The sequence below is a fragment of the Miscanthus floridulus genome, chromosome 9 (assembly GCF_019320115.1).
Source record: "Miscanthus floridulus cultivar M001 chromosome 9, ASM1932011v1, whole genome shotgun sequence".
Classification (NCBI taxonomy): Eukaryota; Viridiplantae; Streptophyta; class Magnoliopsida; order Poales; family Poaceae; genus Miscanthus; species Miscanthus floridulus.
The window spans coordinates 118,098,118-118,107,243 of record NC_089588.1 but is presented as its reverse complement, the minus strand read 5'-3'; the positions used below and the strand labels follow the sequence as shown (position 1 = coordinate 118,107,243).

The 9,126-nt window shown below is 41.2% G+C and overlaps 1 pseudogene; it reads right to left on the bottom strand.

Moving 5' to 3' along the window:
• Positions 1 to 1,190: 1,190 nt before the first annotated feature.
• LOC136483992 (G-type lectin S-receptor-like serine/threonine-protein kinase At1g61440) lies at positions 1,191 to 4,006 on the bottom strand (annotated as a pseudogene).
• Between the last annotated feature and the right edge of the window lie 5,120 nt (positions 4,007 to 9,126).

The following is a 9,126-nucleotide window of genomic DNA, read 5'->3' as shown; positions in this document are numbered from 1 at the left end:
GATTACAAAATATTGATATAAAAAGATAGCATATTATATATAATAAAAAATGAGTGTGTGGTGTAGTGGTAGAGAGATATTGCTAATGAATAACAAGTCATGGGTTTGACTCTCCAAAGTCGCATTATTTTTTATTTTTTGGATTTTTTGGAGAAAATTAATGGAGGCGGGCATGTTAAGACACCCGGCTCGGTTAATGGGATTAATGGAGGCAGACATCTATCGCCTTGGTTAATCCGTATTAATCGTGACCTTTGATTGGAGGCGGTTGCAATGCCCGCCTCCCTTAATCAATTTGGCCCACCTCCTTTGTGTAGTAGTGACTATTATTTACAACGGTGATTATAGTCTACCAATTTGATTGCAAAATGTTTTAGGTTTTTTAAGAATTTTAGGATCTATCTTTTTTATTTCTAGTGGTTTCATGAGTAATAATTTCTAGGATTAATGTTTTTCTCTAGCACCATATGTGTTTAGTTCAAACATAAACTGAAACTATGTAAACTTTATCACTTTATGTGATATCATAAAAATCTATATTTTAACTTTCAGCTTTGATCACGTGTTAATTTAAAATTCCAATGCTTATTGCATTGCTTATTCAAAGTTTTCATTTTTTTATTTTGAAAAGAATATTCTTTGGTCATAGGCTACCCTCTTAGTTCTTACGATGGCATAAATAGTTGTTTTCAGTATGCACCATGGCACTCAAGATGTTGAATTTATTATATTGTATTAATATTGTTTTATTAAACTAATAATCCTTGGAATTAAATTACTAATACTCATATGATATAATGTTCCAATCAAATTGTTTAAACTTTTTTCGAGATAACGACTTGCAAAAATTATTATCATGAGTTATTATATAACTTAAAGTGAATTGTAAGTGTCATTACTATATGATTTGCTAATGATATTTTTCCACGCTTGATAAGCTTATAAAATAAATATTTATCCTAATGTATACATGCTTCCTTAGTCTACACAGTGGAACATAGCTTTGTGCATAGTTTCAACTTAAGATTGGCAGAACCGCAGAAGTGTGTATTTCAAATAGCTTTGTGCATATGTACTCATCCCTGCACACAATTGAAAAAGGCAAATTGAAAATTATGCTCGAGTTAGAACAAAAAAAAGGGTTCATTTTTCAAATTGGTACTACGCACAATCTGTCGAGGGAGGCTATTTCATTTGATATATCTTGGTTTCCTTGGAGTTGGTAACTTGTTCTTCCTATCTAGCATATCAAGAATCTCCCGCATGGTGGGCCGGTCGTTCGGCTTCTCTTGTGTACACAAAAGTCCTATCCCAATGGATCTTCGTATCATCTTTAGATGACTGTTTTCACACAATGACGGATCAAATAACTTCTCCATTTGTCGAGTTTTGTTCTTAAGAAAATTCATTCGTGAAGCTTGCTGCACGTTCCAAGCCTGAGAACAAAACACAATACAGATGATAAAGGAGGAAATTTGCTATAGGACATGCAAAATGATATCGTTTTTTTTATGTGGGACAAAAATGAACAAAAAACATTTTGCTGGCGGACACTATAAATTAGCTGGCTGACAACACTAAATTTTTTGAACATTTTGTTGGTGGCGCGCTAAATCATGTCCAGTAGCAAATTGAAACAGTCATATTGTCCGCCAGCAAATTACTTTTTTTTGGGTGTCTCACAGGAAAATGACACCATTTAGCATGTTCTTTAGCATATGTAGCCATAATAAAGTATACTTTAGTACTTACACCATTTCATAGTGTAAATCCTGTTATTCAGTTCGGCTGTCTCAAAAATATATCTATTGAGGAAAACAAAAGGGTCGTTTTTATGCGGGACAAAAGTTTAGTGATTCCAGTGGCATGCTAAATCCGTTTCAAATTATAAGGCGTTTTGACTTTTCTAGATACATTGTTTTTACTATGTATCTAAACATAGTGTATATCTATGTGCATAACAAATGCAACGTATCTAGAAAAGCCAACACGTCATATAATTTTAAATGGAGGGAGTACAATTTAATAGTCCAATTTATTACCATTCACTTATTTTTTTTTTGTCACTCTTCTTCCTCCCAAGGTGCGTGTATGAGAGAATACTAACGGACGGATTTTTATATCTGAAATATTTGAATCAGTCCATTTTACAGTCAATTTCTCATGTAGGACTAAATCAAATAGGTTGTGTAACTTACCCATTCAAGTGAAGGTTGGCGACGAGCAGCTTCCGATATGCACATACTGCTGAGGATATCAAGGAGGGTGGCACCAAAACCATACACGTCTCTCTTCATCAATGACGCCCCTTTGGACATTGAAGGTGTAAGCCAACGGTCACCATAATATTCAGGTTTCGACATTGAATGCGCAGGCCGAATAGTATTCAGGAGCCATATATCCTCTGAATTAGTGGAGGAATATAAAACCTTTCGTTAAAACAGGAATGCATGTCATGGAATATGGATGAAGGCCGGGTAATGGAATACAGTTAAACTGCGAAAGAGCGGCAGCTGTAGTTATGCTAAAAGTTACGTAAGTGTAGCTTTCTGAATTCATTGAAATCTATTTGGAATGACATCTTACATTGTGCCAGCAACAAAGTTGTCGTCAAAGTACTCATTCCCTCTGAGATTCAACTCTCTAGCTACTCCAAAATCAGCAATCTTGGGATTGAAATCAGAATCCAAGAGGACGTTGCTTGGTTTTAAATCCAAATGCACAATGAATCGGTCATGAAGGATTTTTACGCCATGGGCTATCCCCTGAATTATCTGAAACACGGAAGACCAATGAAGTCGAAACGACCCTGCAGAACATACATAATAAATCATTACTAGTAAACAACTACCAATCTTCTAAAGACAACATAATTAAGAGACAATTGGTGCCGATGTGTGTGAACTGTGAAGTGTAGCCGATATATTTCAGAGGAAACATCTATGTCTATATATACCAATTAATACCGTTGATAAATCTGTCCAAGCTCCCATTCGGCATGTATTCTTCAACCATGAAACAAAGTGATTCTTGGATTGTACTGCTTTCATCTCCTTTTCCTTCCTCGATGGCAAGGCAATATCCCAGAAAGTTGACAATATTTTCGTGATCAAGTTTTGAAACAAGCATAAGTTCATCAAAGACGCGCGCGCTCATGCAGACGCTCCGCCGGAATTCGAGAGGAAGGATTATATATCTTGACAGCAACCAAACGGTCATATAATGCATCCTGTAAAGTATTAAGTGTTGGAATGAAAAATGGAAATGGCTATGCCGATTAATCTGACTATATATGATCATCCGAAAATCACGAAGAAAATTTGCCAAACTAAGCACATGCACTGTACCCTGTAGACAGTCGAAGGTCCACCTCGTGCAATGATGTTCTCCTCTCAAAAGTGAACGGTAGCGGTCTGTAATTCAGACAAACTAAACTTTCTTAAGCCTGCCCTCATCTCCAACTGGGAGAAATTAGAATTTCGTACCTCTGCCGATCGAGGAAACAAAATGTTGAAGAAACAGTCGAACAGAAGCTGAGGCAGCAGAAGACGCCAGCGATGTTACCTGCTCCAAGGGAGGAAGGTCGCTGGGACCTCGGCGGAGGGGCACCAGCACCCGGCTACTTTAGCATGTTCAGGCTTAGGGTGAGCTGGGTAGTGGTGGCGAAGACACCCAGCATCAATTGCCACTGTATGTCGTCCTGCACCCGGCGCAGCTGCCTGGCCATGGACCCAGCCGTGCAGACACGGTGCATCGCGCTCCTCTTTTGGCAGGTGGTGACGAGCTTGAGGTCGCGGTCGAGGCTCTTCTCCAGCCCCGCCATGGCGCCGTCCATCACGGGGTCGCTCTCCGTCTCCTGGGGCCACGACAGGATGCGACTCACTCTGGTTGCGAGCTGCTCGATCTCACGGCACTCCTCCTCGTTCCGGCGAACCGTTTGCACCGCCGTCCTGATCGCAAGAACTATCTTCACAACCTGCTTCGCGGTGCCAACTGGGTCCGCCATGAGTCCCTCCCGCCGTACGATGAACCGGGCAAAGTAAGATCGAGGAACCTTCACTGCTCATATCTAATCCAACATCATAACTGATGTAGACAAGACCCAATCTTCCGATAGGTACGATATCGTCAATTGATGAAGACTCGACGTTCACGATCTAGGATTCAAACCAAGACTGATTCAGACCCTCGCAATCGTTACACCACTGCTCCATTGGTTATCAACCACACGAACGCGATTGACCTCGCCGAGAAGGCTTTCCTGCAAACGAATCGAGAACACAAGCAAGAACGGGATGAACGCAATCTGAAATTGCAAATAAATATGCGGCTTATGATAACGAGAAGGAGTTCAAGTCTTTATTCGAAAAGACTAATCGCCACAGGCGAACAAGATCAAGAACAGAGGCCCTAGTTCACAGCAAGCGGCCTTGGCGGCACAGTTACAGCAAAACGACGTCTATTTCACGAGGAAATCAAGAACTAAACAAAACCCCCAAACCCTAAGGAGAGCGACGGCTGCTAATTATAGAGCCCCGGACGTCACCCCCTGGACGTGCCCCCCCTAATGGGCTCTAAGACGATACACGGTCCAACATACCAAAAGACGGTGTCGCAGCACCCTAGCGAATTCTAGACGCTGATTTGTTTCGACGATCCCCGTTGATTCCGAATGGCTTTTGACATGAGACCACTTTTATTGGCTTCCTTATCTAATTAGATTTCCATCCATATGTGTATCGTCAAAAACGGAGCCCAGATGCACCCGTATGACCAATTTTATGACAGACTGGTCCTAGAACCCGAGATGGGTTCGAACTTGATTTGGGCCTCCACCTTGCTAACTCCAACCGGATGAGCTTCGGGCCTCCTTCTCGGTTTGGACACCCTCGCTGATCTCCTCGTCCTCTGTCTCCATGCATGGTCATATGCATGGAGCTCATGTCCTTATCATCCTCCCTTTCTTAATGAAAAGCCATCCTCCGCGTCGATTTTGCTTGAAGTCGATTCTGCACAACATGAGGACAAACGAGGTTTCCAAAATAATAGGAATGGACAATGTTGTGAGAAAGAATATGACCACATGTCCAGGTTTGTAGCATGTCTTGTCCTACAGACTTGTAGTCTCCTCGATTGAAATACACACGATCTTTGCCAATACTATCCTGCAAAAGATTAGTAAAAAGCAAAACTACAGGAATATGGCATAACAACAGTGTTGAATTTACTGTCCTCTAGTTGATCATTACTTTGCACAACAAAAGGAGAATTCGGATTTGTACAAATATAAACTCGTTGTATCAAATATTGTCCTTGGTTGTTATATTTGCCAAAAACATTATATGTATGTCTAAAAAACCATGGCAAATCAGCATATGCGTAAAGTTTCTCCTCTAAAGAACTAAGATTACATGGAACATCAAATTCAATGTAACCCAAAGTATTTAAAGAAGACAATAATTTTAGCTTATCAACTTCACTAGCATTATGAATAACGAGTCTATTTTTAGCACAAGTGTTCGATTTCAGCACACATATAGTATGATTGGTGGAAAATTTCAGCACATCAAGAGAACTCTCACCTTCCGTGAGTTTAGCATCATGGGCATTACCTTAGCTCTCATGTTCAGCAGGACTAATAGTTTATGGTTCTGAATTTTTACATGAGGCCGTGAGCATCTCATTTTCTGTCACGTCAACCTCGCTCTTTTGTACATTGTCCTGCAAAAAGGTTAGGCATAGCAGGAGGAATAACAAGAGATTGATCTAGTTGATGCACCTCATCATTTGAATTAATTACAAGAGATGGATTAACAAAATTTTCTCTCATAAGATCTTTCATATCATTCCATGTGTGAGGTTTATCTAAAAAACTTAAAGACTTCCACCAAGTTAATGCAGATTGTCTCAAAACACTAGTTGCATTTTTAATTTTTCTCCGTTCGCACATATAACTTTGTGCAAAAATATTATCTATTTTAATTTTCCACTCAATGTACTCATCAGCACCAATACCATTATAAGTAGGCGGGGAAGAAAGAATAGATTGACTTGCGGGAGGAGGTGTAGCAGCAATAGTGCGTGGCTCGTGCATCATTGATGTCTCATATTAGTACGTGTTGTAACCTATCATTGCTAGCATCAAACAAGAAAATATACAAGTATGTATTTTCCTATCAGCTACTATAGGATATGGTCAAGGAGTAAAGTCACACACTCTCAAGCGTCTTACCACGGTCTTACAAGTGTTCTTACCAAAGCAACAGGCGGTGCAATCGGTCGGTGACTGTGATACCGTTGTACCTTGAGTGTAACAGTTGAAAGGTGAACCTGTACTTGGTTAGAAGAAAGTGGACCTTTGACTGGCACAATATAATAGCAAGGAATAGCAATAATTTAATTTAAAAATTGCAAGATTAAAAAGTAGTCCCAAGCTAGTCTATGTCACTGGCCTAAACTCGTCCTAAACCTAGTTCGAGCAAGCAATACAATATAACTCAGCACAAGGACTCAAAAGGATGCAAGCACTTCTGAACTCTTTTTTTCACTTTCTTTTTCTTTCCTTCTTTATTTTTTTCTCTCTCTCTTTTTAGGTGCGGCCTTTTTTTCCTTCTTTTGGTTTTTGCACCTCTTTTCCTTTTTCTACCTTTGATTGATTTTTTAACCAGATAAGTGCCGCAATACAACCTTCAAATATATCTTGTGGTACAATGCAATTAGAGTTTAATTTCTCTCTGATATGATGCAAGACTCAAGTTCTAGGATATCAAAAAGCAGCACGATATGTGCTTCCAAAAGTAGCTCTCCAAAGTCCAACGTACATGCTAAAGAAGAAACCAAATTGGACTTGATATCTATTAGATAAGGAATTATACAAATCTTCCTATTTCTTGTCTGCTCACGTACAACTAAATTTTTCTTTTCTTTTTTTAGCAAGATGGCACAACGCATCTGTACTTTCTTGACTAACTGTCAAACAAGAAACCAATCTAATATGTGTATACAAGGCCAACTCAACACCAAACTGAGAGGAACAAATTCGAGAAGAAACTAGACTCTGACTTAAATAAACCAATGAACACAACGACGTACAAAGGACAACCATTCAATAAAGCAAACTGAAATTTAAAAATATTGCAATGGCAAAAGGGGCTGTAGGATAGGGAATACGTGGCAGTGTTTTTTCTTTGCTTTTTGTTGACTCTAGGTAATGACAAACAGATTTAATCTAAAGAGAAAAACACATAGATATACCTAACGGGCAACTAGGTCTCTGATACCACTTGATGTAGACAAGGCCCGATCTTCCGATAGATACGATAGCATCTATTAGTGGAGACTCGACGTTCACGATCTAAGCTTCGAACCAAGACTGATTTGGACCCTCGCAACCGTTACACCACTGCTCCATTGGTTATCAACCACGCGAACGCGATTGACCTCGCCGAGAAGGCTTTCCTGCAAGCGAATCGAGAACACAAGCAAGAACGGGATGAACGCAGTCTAAAATTGTAAATAAATATGAAGCTTATGATAACGAGAAGGAGTTCAAGTCTTTATTCGAAAGGACTAATCGACACAGGCAAACAAGATCAAGAACAGTGGCCCTGGTTCGCAGCAAGCGGTCTTGGCGACACAGTTGCAGCAAAACGACGTCTGTTTCACGAGGAAATCAAGAACTAAACAAAACCCCCAAACCCTAAGGAGAGCGACGGTTGCTAATTATAGAGCCCCGGACGTCACCCCCCTGGACGTGCCCCCTAATGGGCTCTAAGACGATACACGGTCCAACGGTCCAAACGACGGTGTCACAGCACCCTGGCAGATTCTGGACGCTGACTTGTTTTGACGATCCCCGTTGATTGTGAAAGGCTTTTTACGTGAGACCACTTGCATTGGCTTCCTTATCTAATTAGCTTTCCATCCATATGTGGATCGTCAAAAACGGAGCCCGGACGCGCCCATGCGACCAGTTTTATGACAGACTGGTCCTGAAACCCGAGATGGGCTCGAACTTGATTTAGACCTCCACCTTGGTGACTCGAACCGGATAAGCTTCCACTAGTAGAGAAATAACCTTTCATCCGCTTTGATTTTGGGCTTTAGTCTCGGTATTTTTTGCGTCCAGAAGTAAAGGAAGAATTAGCCCCGGTTGAAGCTACCAACAGGGACTAAAGGCCCCTGTCTTGGTATGCTTTCGCAGCAGGCCACCTTTAGTCCCGGTTAGTGTTACCAACCCGGACTAAAGGTCCTTCAACATTTAGTCCCAGTTGTTAATACCAACCGGGACTAAAGGGTGATCTTTTAGTCCCGGTTGGTGTCACCAACCCGGATTAAAGGTCTCCCACCCAGGACTAAAAGTGCCTCACAGGTCAATTTAAAAGGAGAGTGTTCAGGACCCTGTCACATGTGGTGTACAGCTGAATTGGTAAGGAGTTTATGCGCGAGGAAAGAGGTCCTGGGTTCGAATCTCACACATCGCAAGAGAGGTCTCCCTACAATTTCGTTTATTTTTCTCCTAAGGATGGACCTTTAGTCCCAGTTATGTGACCTGAGACTAAAGGCCAGGACCTTTAGTCCCGGATTCGTAGTCTCGGTTGGAAAACCGGGACTAAAGCCAGTTCTTAATCGGGACTACAACCCATTTCTCTACTAGTGTTCGGGCCTCCTTCTCGATTAGGACACACTCGCTGATCTCCTCGTCCTCTGTCTACAACCATGGGCGTATGCATGGAGCTCATGTCCTTATCAATAACCTCCTCAAGTAAGTGTCAAACTCATCCCTGCACACAATTGAAAATTAAGCTCGAGACAGCAACCCAGCTAGTCTTCTTCGATCTTACTCCGTACCAAGCAGTAAATCAATTAATCCACAATGGCTCCATCCCGACCCTGTATTCACCGGCCGGCGAATGGATCCAGCACGTCGCTGGTCTGGGTTTGGATCTGAGAAAAGTGAGAGAGAAGAGCTACCAGCATTGGCGTGCTGCACGTGGGCTCCATCATCGTTCCGATGTGCGCGTGTAGCCCACTTCAGCTGCTCCCATCTCCTTCATGTTAATGTTAACAGATAAAAAGCCTTCACCATGCATCTTCTAGTGCTTAGCAAAAATTTTGAAAACAAAG